The 13,668-nt window shown below is 42.0% G+C and overlaps 1 long non-coding RNA gene across 1 annotated transcript; it reads right to left on the bottom strand.

The window, feature by feature from the left end:
* Window positions 1-3,873: 3,873 nt before the first annotated feature.
* LOC117353941 lies at window positions 3,874-8,988 on the bottom strand. Its single transcript, XR_004538074.1, has 4 exons — window positions 8,959-8,988; window positions 6,318-6,350; window positions 5,241-5,292; window positions 3,874-4,014 (listed from the first exon to the last, which is right to left on the bottom strand). It is a non-coding gene; the product is annotated as an uncharacterized LOC117353941 (long non-coding RNA).
* Window positions 8,989-13,668: the final 4,680 nt, after the last annotated feature.

Below are 13,668 nucleotides of genomic sequence, written 5' to 3'. Positions count from 1 at the left end.
TATTGCTGCTTTTTTCTTTTCTGAGGTGTTTTTGATTGAAGAATTTGTCATATTCAGAATATTTTTAAGCTGTTTCTCCAGTTTGGATTCTTTTTTTTTTTTTGTAAACAAGGTTTATTAGCATTCTCAAGTGCAATATATACAAAAATAAGATTCCATACCTCACAATGGCAGAAGAAAATATATGGATTCTTTTATGAATTTTGCTGAATTGTTGGTGTTTTTGCTGAGGTGTTGATTTTGATTGAAGCGTTTGTCATATTCAGAATATTTATGTTTTTCTCCAGTTTGGATTCTTTTTTTTTTTTTTAATAATCTTTATTAGCATTCTCAAGTGCAATATATACAAAAATAACAGATTTCATACCTCACAATGGCATAAGAAAATATATGGATTCTTTTATAAATTTTGCTGAATTGATGGTGTGTTTTTTTTCTGAGGTGTTGATTTTGATTGAAGCGTTTCTCATATTCAGAATAGTTATGTTTTTCTCCAGTTTGGATATTTTTTTTTTTAATAATCTTTATTAGCATTCTCAAGTGCAATATATACAAAAATAACAGATTTCATACCTCACAATGGCAGAAGAAAATATATGGATTCTTTCATGAATTTTTACGTATTGTTTTTTTTTTTTCTTGAGGTATAGTTTTTGATTGAAGCATTTGTCACATTCAGAATATTTTTTAAGCTTTTTCTTCAATGTGGATTTTTTTTTTTTAATTCTTTTGTAAACAATCTTTATAAGCATTCTCAAGTGCAACATATACAAAAATATCAGATTCCATACCTCACAATGACATAAGAAAATATATGAATTGTTTTATGAATTTTGAAGAATTCTGTGGTTTTTTCCTTGAGGTATTGTTTTTGATTGAAGCATTTGTCATATTCAAAATATTTCTATGTTTTTCTCCAGTTTGGATTCTTTTTTATTTTTTTTATAACCTTTATTAGCATTCTCAAGTGCAATATATACAAAACTTTCAGATTTCATACCTCACAATGTCAGAAGAAAATAAATGGATTCTTTTATGAATTTTGATTTTTTTTTTTTTTTTCCTGAGGTATTGTTTTTGATTGAAGCGTTTGTCACATTCAGAATATTTTAAAGTTTTTTTCCAGGTTGGATTGTTTTTTTTGGAAACAATCTTTATTAGCATTCTCAAGTACCACATATACAAAAATATCAGATTCCATACCTCACAATGACAGAAGAATTTTGACGAATTGTTTTTTTTTCCTGAGGTATTGTTTTTGATTGAAGTGTTTGTCATATTCATAATATTTATGTTTTCCTCCAGTTTAGATTCTTTTTTTTTTTTAATAATCTTTATTAGCATTCTCAAGTGCAGCATACAGTATACAAAAACATCAGATTCCATACTTCAGAAGGGCAGAAGAAAATATATGGATTCTTTCAAGAATTTTGACGTATTGGGGTTTTTTCCTGAGGTATTGTTTTTGATTGAAGCGTTTGTCACATTCAGAATATTTCTGATTTTCTTCAGTTTGGATTCTTTTCTTTTTTAAACAATCTCTATTAGCATTCTCAAGTGCAATATATAGAAAATCTTCAGATTGCATAACTCAAAATGACGGAAGAAAATATATGGATTCTTTTATGAATTTTGCTGAATTGTTTTGTTTTTTTCCTGAGGTATTGTTTTTCATTGAAGCTGTTCTCACATTTAAAACATGATTTTTCTACAGTGTAGAGTCTCTCATGGAGTCTAAGGTTTTGCATTTGGCACCCCAGTCTCAGCTTTAAAGAGTGCTGTTCTGGGGTTTCTTCTTTTTCCACCTGTTGTATATGAAAGAGTAACAGCATTGTCAGATACAAACAAATATGCTACCCTAGTTGTCTCTTTCACCTACTTCCACTGTTTTAAATGCCTTTATCAGAGTGAATCTTCTGCTATCTAAATTCCACAGCAAAGGAAAGGGAATGGGGTCTTGTATACTGCCTTTTTGTGGCTTTGGCATGCAAAGCTGAAATTCAAAGCAGTAGGCACTGGAGGATTAAGTGACTTGCCCAGGGTCACAAGGAGCAGCACTGGGATTTGATCTCAAAACCTCTATCTGCAGAAGCAGCATCTCTACTTGTTAGCCACTTAGTCATATCAGAGTTCTTCCTCCACTAAATTTAGCCCCTTCAGAAGAGTGAGAGATCGCAATCTAAGGTTTCAAAGTTTAGCTTCCTAGATTTAAGAATGATCAAACGTGATCACCTTATCTGCCTGTGCCTTAGTACTAATCCCAAACATGCCTGTCACTCTCTGATTGACCCTGGGAAGGTTATTTTAGCTCTATGCCTCAGTACTCACCGTGGAGAAGAACATAGTGTAGATGTAGACAGATGCCACCGGAACCCCCCCAAACCCACCTAGACCCCAAAATACCTCATTATAAGTTGGCTGACCAGACGGATGCTTTCTCTGTCCGTCCGGCAAGCCCGCCTTCACTGAATGGTGGTCCTAGTCCTTAGGCCCTTTTGTCCCAAGGGCCTAAGGCCCTCACATGGGAGGGGCATTAGGTGCTTGGGTCCAACGGAATCTTAGGCCTGTCCCACAATGCATTCTGGGATGCACTGGGAGTGGCCTAAGATTTTTTGGGGGGGTGGCCTAAGGGATCTGGCCAATCGGAATCTTAGGCTACTCCCAGCGCATCTCTGAATGCACTGTGAGATAGGTCTAAGATTCAGGTTGGCCCTAGATGCCTAACTTTTGGCGAGGTGTTCCAGTAGAAGGAATTGGGCATCTCTACTCCCTACAATCTTTGCCTCCCGCACCAAATTGATGGCACCTGGGAGATATCCTAGCTGCGATCAGCTGAACGGCAACCCAATCCAGAACTTATACCAATCAGGCACTAAGTCACAAGGTACAAGTTCTGTCCAGGCAACCTTGTAAAACTTTTGGTTATCACTGTAGGACAACTAAGTCCAGTTCAGTCCACATCCTGCTCACCTCCCGCCCTAACCACTCCTCCAAAACCACCCCTTTGAGCTATGGGCGCGCAGCGGGATTCAGAGGCCTAAAAAGTCTCTGAATACATCCAAAAACCCGTTTTGATTATCGGTACTTGGACGACCTGTCTTTTAGGTCATCCAAGTACTGACTTAGGCCGGTTTGGGGATGTATTTTTGTTTTGATTATGAGCCTCACAGCCTGGGTAGGTTACTTTATCTCGATGCCTCAATACTCACCATGGAGCAGAACATCGTGTAGATGTAGACAGATGCCGTCAGGACAAAGTGGCTGTGGATGGCTTTGGCGAACAGAGGCATGACTATAAAGTCCATGAGGGTTTGCAGCAGAGTGGAGCACAGCTGGTATCCATAGGATCAGGCCTCGGTGTTAGAACTGAAGCCCTGACGTTCCAGCCTGTTTGAGGAGACAGACCTGGATAGATAGATTATAGATTGAGTGAAAAATATTTTCTCTAGTTTGTTATAAAATTGCATATTACTAACTTTGTGATGTGTCTCCTCATCTTTGTACTTCTTGAAAGACAAGTAAGTCCTTGAACTTTGATCATTCCATTCTACCACTCTACTCCACTAAATTTAGCCCCTTCAGAAGAGTGGCAGATCAAAATCTAAGGGTTCAAAGTTTAGCTTCCTAGATTTAAGCATGATCAAACATGGTCACCTTATCTGCTTGTGCCTCAACATTAATCCCTCTATTTCAATTATTCGCTGTGTGACCCCAAGTGAATAACTTTATCTCTCTGTACCTCAGGGATCTTCTCCAATCAGTTGGCCTTCCAACTCTGCCTGTCATTCTCTCAGTGAACCCCAAGTAAGATTTTTTAAAATCTCTATGCCTCAGTACTCACCGTGGAGAAGAACATGAAGAAGATGTGGACAGATTCCGCCAGGAAGTAGTGGCAGTGGATGGCTATGGTGACAGGAGGCACATAAGGATACTGAGGGAAAGCCGCATATTTGAGTGCAGCTGGAAACCATAAATAGGCCTCAGTGTTGTCAGTGAAGCCCCAGCCGTTCCTGCCTGTGTGAAGAGACAGAGCTGGGATTAGAACTCGAGAAGATGCACACAAATACAGAAACTGATGCACATATTCATATACACAGCTCATGCAACAAAAGAGTTGGATCAGAACCTGAGGAGACGGATACCTATGCACCCACCGATACAAACGACCCAGGAAGAGATAGCTCAGATTAGAACCAGAGGAGACACACTCACATGGACACCGAAATGACACACCAGCACACATCCATACAATATTCTGTAAGCAAAGACAGTCGGATCAGAACCACAAATCACTCAGAACCTTAGACATACAGCCTGTGCAAGCCTTCCATGCTTGAGGCAGGTAAATTTCCATTGAAAGAGGGGCATATAACATGTGACATGTCTCAAGGTTATTCTTGCACAGTTCTGGCTCAGTGTGAGTCTCACATTCCAAGAGACAGGATGTCAAAAGAGTCCTCATGCGCACAGTTCAGTGATAAAATTTCTCACAAAAGTAGGGAAAAATCCAAAGGAGATCCATGAACGCATGATTGCAGTCTGCTCCATTTTCAATAAAGTAATATTTTGGAGCAAGCAATGTAAGTGCGGGTAGAGAACCCATTGAAGATGGCCCTCACCCTGGACGGCCAGTTGGAGCAACTTCAACAGAAGTATGCAAGAAAATAGAGGATTTAATTTTGTTTGACAGACGAGTTAAGATTTCCCAAATAGCTGAAGAAGTGGGCATCTTGGCAGGTACAGTTTAGAAAATAATTCATGAAAAGTTGGGCATGTCCAAGGTTAATGCAAGATGCGTTCCAAGAATGCTGACGCCATGTCAGAAGGCCTAGAGGCTTCAGTGCTGTCAAGAGAACTTGGAGGTGCTCTGTGAAGACCAAGTGAATTTTTTTGCAATGCAGTGGAAGCACAAGTCATCCCCCACCCCCAAAATGTTCAAGACAGAAAAATCTGCAGGAAAACTCATGGCAACTGTCTTCTGGGATGAACCATCCACCCTACGGTCCTGACCTGGCTCCCTAGGATTATTTCCTGTTCCGTGTTTTGAAGAAATCTCTCCGTGAATAGCGGTTTTCAAGTGATGAAGACGTCAAGGAAGCTGTAATGTCCTGGTTGGAAGGGATTAAAGTCATTGCAGGAAAAGTGGATGGAGTATATGGAGCTATTTATTGAAAACTCTTTCCTTTCCTACTGAGGTAGATAAATTATTGAACGCTCCTTGTATTTGTTAGAAATCTTACCTTTCACTGACATGTAAAACAGGCGCGCATATTCTGCCACATTCTTTTCAGTCTGAATATAATAAAGCAGATAATAAAACAGATTATTTTAAGTATAATAGGCAAAATAAATTATAATCAAATATAGCCCAAGAAAGTTATCAGTCAAAATGAAGTTCCATCTAGTCTGTCCAGTACTTTGCCTGTTCACCCTATTTGCACCGAGACCTCAAATAAATCCTTTCCTTAAGGGAATTTTGGTTTTCAGTTCTCCAGAATCCACTGTACTGGATACCGGAAGAATCATTCTGAGGTCACTATTCAGAGTCTCCTGCCCACTTAGGCCCACTGAGCGGACCAGCTGCTGAAATTCTGCTCTTAACTACAAGCTCAGACTACACAGGCCATATACGGAAAGGAGCTGGCACTTATGCAGGTATAGGCCATATTCTGGGTTGGTGCCCACATAGCTAAGTGGCCAGACAGAACTGCATAAAACGTTAGCCTATCTTTCTGTGCTTAACTAGGTGGATGTCTGCTTCCTGAATATGGATCAGCATCTGCACAGCTTCAGGGTCACTAATCTGTTTCCCTCCCATGATCTCCCCATTCCCCCACTTGGTTCCTACAATCCCCTGGGTTCCAGAAACAATCCCATCAGTTGACTCCCCAATCCAATCCAATCTGTAATTTAAGTTCTGGAATTCGATTGAAAATGATCCTAAAGAAAAGTCCATAAACCATCCTTAAGATGGACTTGGGAAAATCAACTGCTTATTTCTGGGTTCAGCAGCATGAAATAGAATCTGTTTTACTCTTTGGGGTCTTACCAGGTACTTGTGACCTGATTTGTCAATGTTTGTTTGAAACAGGATATAGGGCTTGATAGACCTTCAGTTTGCACCACCCCTAGAACTTATCCAAGGTGATCCTAGGTTGCTAGTGGGCCCCGTCTAGCACAGGGTTCCAAAAGGCAGTTATAACAAATAGTAGTAGTCTCACAGTACTACCACTAGGGGTCAGCCTTTTATACAAGGGCAAAAGTATTTTTAAAAAAACCTCCTTTATCAATATTTTAAAAAAATTGACTATAATTACCCATTCCTTATTCTCCTCATTCTCCCATGTCTCCTGGAAAGAAAAGATTGAAAACTAATTTATGATTTTTCTATACTATCTTTCTGTGGTTACAATAAAAACAGTTTTCATATTATATACTCTCTCATTTATTTACATATTTATCAAGTCAGTTTTAATGGGGTCTTATCAGATACTTGGAATAATCCTTGTGGAGTTCATCAAGGATCCCCTCTTTCCCCAGTATTTTTCAATATTTATCTTGCCTTCTTGAGTTCAAGATGATCAAATTTTGATATCAATTTTTTAATTATGCAGATGACATAACTTTAGTAATTCCTATGTTTTCTAATCTTTCATCAGCTTCTCAGTTAATTTCGAAGGTTTTTCAGACTGTAGATTATTGGATGAGGGGTTTTAAATGAAAGCTTAACCCAGATAAAACTACATTTTGCTTTGCATCTCCTACCAAACGTACAGAACATTTGACTCTGAATGGAGTGTCCTACCCTATTACCCCAACAATCAGGATTTTAGGTGTATACTTTGAATTTAAAAAAAATCTATCCATGAGTGATCAATCAAATTGATGTTCTAGTTCGAAAAAGCTTCTTTACATCATGGAAACTATGAACAATTGGATCATACTTCAATATTACTCCATTCAGGTTATTGGTACAATCATCAGTGTTGAGTATTTTGGACTATTGCAATATACATCTGGCAGGTTATCGTAAACATTTTCAAAGATTACGTATTGTTCAAAATACTGCCGTGCATTTAATGTTTAATTAGGGGAAAAAACCCAGATTATATTACACCTTCACTGGTTGCCAGTAGAGGCTAGGGTGTTTTTCAAGTTTGGAACCACGTGTTATTAGGCCTTGCATGGTTACATATACCCAATTATCCAGTTGATCAGTTTACGTTCACTCATTTCGAGCCACTGCAATGCTTGTTTTCCCTTCTGCTCGTGGTTGTACATAGAAGAGATTTTTGACAAAGATTGCTGTCTTACCAAGCAGCTAGTTGGGATGCAGAGTTTCACGGACTGTTATCTCTTTCTTCCTCTTGTATGGAGAATTGACTTGTTAATCACTGAGATTGTTCAGTCTTCTTAGTTTTTAAACCGCACAGAACTGAAAAGTTTTGGGATATACATATATGATTTTATATTATGCTATGAACTGAAAAAAACCACACCAAAATGAACTCGGACGATTCTTATGAAATTTAGTGCGTCGTATTCTGAATGAAGTTGACTTAAAATGTTGAAACTATTTCCTACCGCACCACAATACTGCCTTGTGAAAATGAATTGTGAACTGAATAAAAACACATAAAACAGTTTTATGGCGTATATTGCAGAAAAATGTAAAGTCAAAAAGAGGGAGTGTGGCGCAGTGGTTAAAGCTACAGCCTCAGCACCCTGAGGTTGTGGGTTCAAACCCACACTGCTCCTTGTGATCCTGGGCAAGTCACTTAATCCCCCCCATTGCCCTAGGTACATTAGTTTGTGAGCCCGCTGGGACAGAGAGGGAAAAACTGCTTGAGTACCTGAATAAATGCATGTAAACCGTTCTGAACTCCCCTGCGAGAACGGTATAGAAAATTGAATAAATAAATAAAAAAGTAATGTTTCAGTTAACTCCCTTTCCTCAAAGGCACACCATCAGCCTTGGCCGCCACTGATCTATGGACTTGTCAATGACGCCCTGCTTCAGCTCAAGCCAAACAGAGATGAGACGCTGTTTGACGTAAGATATCGCTATCTAGTAGTTGCGTTCCTCTATCAGCCCCCAGATCTGGTAGTCAACTAGGCTTAGATTTGATGAATTCGCAGGCCAGAGGTCTGGACCAATGAAGTCTGAGGTCTCCCGAAGTAGCAGTTCTAAGGTGTTCTTTGTCTGATTTACTGGGGCATTGTCCTGTTTGAAGCTGTGACATGCGACGGATCGCTGGCAACAGCTTCTGCATCAAGAGGATGTCCCAGTAGTATGCGTCGTTGATCTTAACCCCAGGATCAATGAAGAAGAAATCTGTAAATCTGAGATTGCGACCGAGATCATGACTGATTGGCTGGAGGTCGGGGAGGTTCGTAGTAGGCGATTGGCATTAACCTCACACGTCAGTGTTGTTGAAGGTACGCATAGGCAATCATTCTGTGTGTTAACCGGTAAATATCTTTTCATCTGTAAACCAGATGAAGCTGACACTGTGCTCTGTGTACTTGGTCAAAAGCTGCTTGCACCATTTTAGTCATGTATCTTTCTTCTGGACACGACACATTTTAAGACACTTTAATTTCAGATCATCATGAATTATTCCAACCACAGTTGACTGGCTTATTCCAGTTTCTCTTGCTATTTGGCGAGTTCTTCGGTGTATTTGCAGCGCATCCTACTGGCTCAGTACAAGATCGCGTACAACTTCAATGTACTCTTGTGTGCGAACCGAGCGCAGTCGTCCGCTGCCTTACGATCCACTGTGCTGGTTGCTCGGATCTTGCATAGCAGCACACCAAGGCCGTTGTTGTCCCAACCCTTCTGTGGGAACGCTTTCAACATTCGTTGACTGCTGTAACTTTTGAGCTCTTACATCTACCCCCACCCCAAGGTAAAAACACCACTAAAATTATTTCTGTGACATCTCAGAATCGTACCTCAGGTCACTCTGGACTCCTTGCTCTCTGAATTGGAAAAAGAGAGAATCTATTTCAGATTTAAAAACTTAGAGTACACAAACCAGTATTATCTACACATAATTGGATAAAGTGATGCACCAGAGAGGGGCCTAAGGCCCAGTGGTCGTCGGCGAGAGAGGAGGAGCAGGTGTTATCAGTACCTCTGGGTCTCAACTTTTAAGGTAGGGGGCCTGGGGGCCTAGAGGTAGAGGTCACCTTTCTGGCAGGAGAGAGTGGGCATCTCTCCCTGTTTTGCCACGGGGGTGGTGAGTCAGTCGGGATGGCAGGAGGGAGTGAGCATCCTTTCTGCCATCTTTTTGGGGTTTGGGGGCATGATGGCTTTTGGGTGGTAGACAGTGGGGGCTTTTTTCTAATGAGACAGATGGTACGTGTTTAACACATGCACAACATCTGGGCCATTAAAAAAAACCCAAAAGCCCTAACAGCAGTGACAGGAGGCTGTTTCCTCTGTCACTACTGTTAGGGCTCTGTATTGTGTCAATCACTCAATGAGGGATTGAGTCGGTGGATTTGCATGCAGACTTGAGAGTGAATCAATCGCTGTTGGAGAATCGGCCAACAGCGATTGAGTCTCTATCTTTAGTGAATCTAGCCCAATATGAAAGCAAAAGAACACAACTCCTAGGGAAGGCGGGAAAGGAAGTCCTCAGAGAACACCTGCTAAGGGTGAGTAACTTTGATTGCTCAGAGGACAAGCAGGGCAATGATTCTGATGCAAGGCAATCCCTCCATGCAGCCAAAAGAGGAGAAAGAGGATGGGATTTGATCGTCCCCTTTTCTGTGGTTACAAGCAAGGCAGTTGACATATTATATACAAGTGCTCAGTTTGTACCTGGGAGTGTTAAGTGACTTGGCCAGAACTACAACAGCCGCAGTGGGAATCGAACCCAGTTCCCCAGGAGGTGAGGAGTGGCTTAGAACTGTTGCCTCAGCACCCTGAGGTTGTGGGACTGAATCCCAGCGCTGCTTCTTGTGACCCTGGGCAAGTCATTTAATTGCCCCAGGTACAAAATAAGTCCCTGTATATATATAAACTGCTTTGAATTTGCAACTGCAAAAGAGCATAGACAAGTCCCTTTCCTTTCTCAGATTGCTCTCCTGTGGTGGGAGGAATCTAAGGCTAGGCCTAAAGATAGGGTTACCAGATTTCCTCCTTGAAAAAAAGACACCTGGCTCCACACCAGTCCGCTTCAGCCATGCCCTGTTCTGCCTGCTGCCCAACCCCCAGAAACCTCATCTCTTTTCCGTATCTGGAGGGTCTGTGAGCATTCATGGATGCAATGTGATGATGTCACACACATGCATGTGATGTCATCACATCGCATCCACTCATGCTCGGAGGCCCTTCAGATGCAGCCCTGAGCTCAGGGCTCTCCAAATACCCAGTTTTGGAAGTCCATCTGGGCGCTTTTAATTAGTTTGGCCACTGAACTCCTGCCATTTTGTTTTGTTTTGATAAACTTATACTTCCCAAGAAAACAGAATGATCTTCTGACCACTATATTAGATTCATTTCTCTAGCAAGACAGGGAGCCAACCCAGATGTAATTGAAATGGAAATGGTAAAAGCCCATTTCTAAACTGTCTAATGCAACTCCTGGGACATATCGATGAGCCAATGATGACTTACTTGAACTTGTAACTATGACCTAACTGTCCTGATCTACCTGTTCTAGCAACTCTATTGAATGTCTGTGTCAAACTGTCCATTGCAACTTCCTGATTCAACCTCTTGTAATATAATCCAGCCTTAAACTGAATAGGTAAAGGCGGAATAGAAAACCTGGTTAACATAACCCTCAATCATTATGTTGCATTTGTTCTGGTCAGCCAGGAACAGCAAGAGGTGGTAGTGGTTTGGTGAGGTTACCCTTAAACCAGGAGGCCGGGACTCCCCTGTCCCTGTGCCTTTAGGCATGCAATGGATAAATCTGTCCCTGACTCTCACTATATGGATTAACTCTGCCAAATGAAAATAAAATGCACATCTTTCCATATCGGCCACAGGAGCACACAGAGGTGAGAAGGTGAGTGGAGGGAGCCGGGGAGACTGAAGGAGAAAGGGGAAAGAAGGCCTAATGGGGACCTCTAGAGTATCGTACATTTTCAGAATACTCACGTGGCCGCACGCATCTCTCGATCTTGTCTCTGACAAAAAAAGAACAATGAAGCCATCAGTATCTGGAGAATTGATTCTTCAAACTTGAAGCAGAAAACACAATTTGGCAAATGTTTAAAGTTACTTTTCCTACTGCATTTCTCAGATTATATAAAATTGAAAAATGAGCAAACTGATAATTATGTGGTCACGTCTCATCCTGCTACAAATCTAAACCCTTTAGCACATATCCACCCACTTATTCAGACTTTGCCAACTAGTCTCCAATCAGATAACCAGGAGCTCACAAACTCACCCCTCCTGCCACATTCATATGGAACTCTTTTCACCCAGTAACACAAGAGGGCCTTGACAAAATCCCAAGACCTGCTCCCTCCATCCCTGGCAGAATCCCCTATAGGAGGGAAAAATACACTTTTCCACATAGTCCTCATGCAAGATGACGCCTTTGTTGTATCGTTCAACTAGCTTCAGGATTCCTGCAGAGAAGGTTTTTGGCTGCTCCCGAAGCCAGGTGAGCACCGCTTCCTTTACTTAATCGTGCTTTGTCTTTTGATCTCCGGGTCGCAGTGAGGCACCCATGTCTCGTCGCCGGTGACAATTCTCTCCAGAATACTCGGATCTTCTTCATACCGTCTCAGGAACTGGGTCGCAAACTCCACACCCTGTTGCTAAGCTGTTTGGGAACCCATCGTGCACAGACTTTCCTGAATCCCAAGTCATCACGCATTATGGCACAGGCAGATCCATAGCCGATATCCCAACTGAGCCGATTGAGACACCGTTATGTGTCGGTCTTCTCTAATCAAGGCATCAGCCCTGTCAATGTGCTCATGTGTGTTGATGGGCAGCCAGAATGACCTTCATGGGTTACACATGTTCTTCCCGCTTTAAACCTTTTCTCCCACTCATAAACCTTTTCTTGATTCATGGTGTTCTCTAGATACTGAGTCAATATCTGAAGGTGGCTTTCCACAGATTTCACTCCCTCTGCCAAGAGAGCACCACTGCACGTTGTTCTTCGATGGTGCAATCTTCCAATGGAGCGTCCATGTTTCTGACCTTGTGGCTGCCACATGACTAAAGGCCGAGCGCTGCACTATGTATGGACAAACTATTGTGACATTTCCGCTCCCTGAGACGATCATGTCAGAGTGAAACCCCATAGTAAATCCTTTGACCGAGATCAGAGACTGACCGAGAATGATCAGGCAGGAGATCCTGAAAGCAGAATTGCCTATCCTGAGCCATCTGAACCTGAGCAGGAGCCAGAATACAGGTTAGCTCCACGTCCCAGTAAAAAAACCCAGCTCCCTTAAGAGGTTTAATCAGACTCCCAGTTGTATTCTGGGGGGGAGCCAAAGAGCAAGAAAGCTAGGAACACAGACACCTAGAACAGGGAGTGGCACAAACTCTCTTAAACAGCTCTCCAAGGCAGTAAGGCAGGCTGCACACGAGGACCTGGCAGAGAAGGTTCTCCGGGCCAGGCAAAGGCCAGACCTCGCACAGGAGCCTATGGAATGGGAGGATTCCATTGACCAAGAGTCAGCTGAGCAGTTGGGGGCTCCAGAAAGTATGGACACAGCTGAAGAAAATGTGCCTGGAGCTGAGAACGTGGAAGCCATGGATGTCCGCTTGGCAGTCTCTCACTAAGGACTGGAGGTACTGGTTTCCATAAGGAGATAGTTATTGGGACTGTTAGTTTTGGTTCTACTGAAAAACCAAGCTGAGAGCAGTGCTGCAGCAGCATTCAGCATTAATTACATTGTGCAAAAGCCAGGGGCAACTCAAAGGAGTTTTCTTTTGGGCTTGTGGAGCAGTTTCCCTGTTGCCTGTTATATTCCAAGGGACTTTCAGGATTGGGGTAGGATCCCCGAAGATCTGTGGGAGCTTGTTAAAGCTATTGAATAAAGGGGAACCAGCAATTCTGCTGCCCAACTGGAGACTAGCTAGTGCTGGAATGACAAGAGCCTGCAGTAAGGCCTTACTTTTCTTTTCATGTTTGAAGTTTGCTTTGCAATGTGAAGAAACAGGATTATATGACTGAAAGTCCAGGACTCAAGAGTATTCTTGAGGACTTTTCCTTTTTGGGACTAGTTTTGTTTTCTCTTGCTGGGGAAGCCGCTAGAACCTTTATTGTGGACTTCTATGGACTTACCTACTATAAGAACTGCTGTTCTTCCATTGAACTGTTTTGGGAGAAGGGAAACCTTTTTCCTTTGGAGCAAAAGGAAGATAGTGCTAGTGCTTCCTTGTATGATTTTTGTTTTTGGTGACAAATTAAACCTTGGACATTTTTGATTTGACTTGGCTCTCGCTGTGGTTTATTGTAGCGAAGCCCGGAGTATTGGGACGCCAGTGAGGTCTTCCACTTTGGGAGCCACGCCAGGGTCATGCTGCCGCCTGTCGGTGGTCTTCCACAAGCTTCCAGAGACCCCGGCAGGTGACACTATCCAACAGGGAATTTATGAGTACATATGTTGAATTTTGCTAGCTCTGTTCTGGTTATCGTGTAATTTAAGAATTGCCTTTCATTTTTGATTCACCCT

Source organism: Geotrypetes seraphini, chromosome 1 (assembly GCF_902459505.1).
Source record: "Geotrypetes seraphini chromosome 1, aGeoSer1.1, whole genome shotgun sequence".
Lineage (NCBI taxonomy): Eukaryota > Metazoa > Chordata > Amphibia > Gymnophiona > Dermophiidae > Geotrypetes > Geotrypetes seraphini.
Note: the sequence above shows the minus strand (reverse complement) of the source record. Positions and strands in the feature narration are given on the sequence as shown.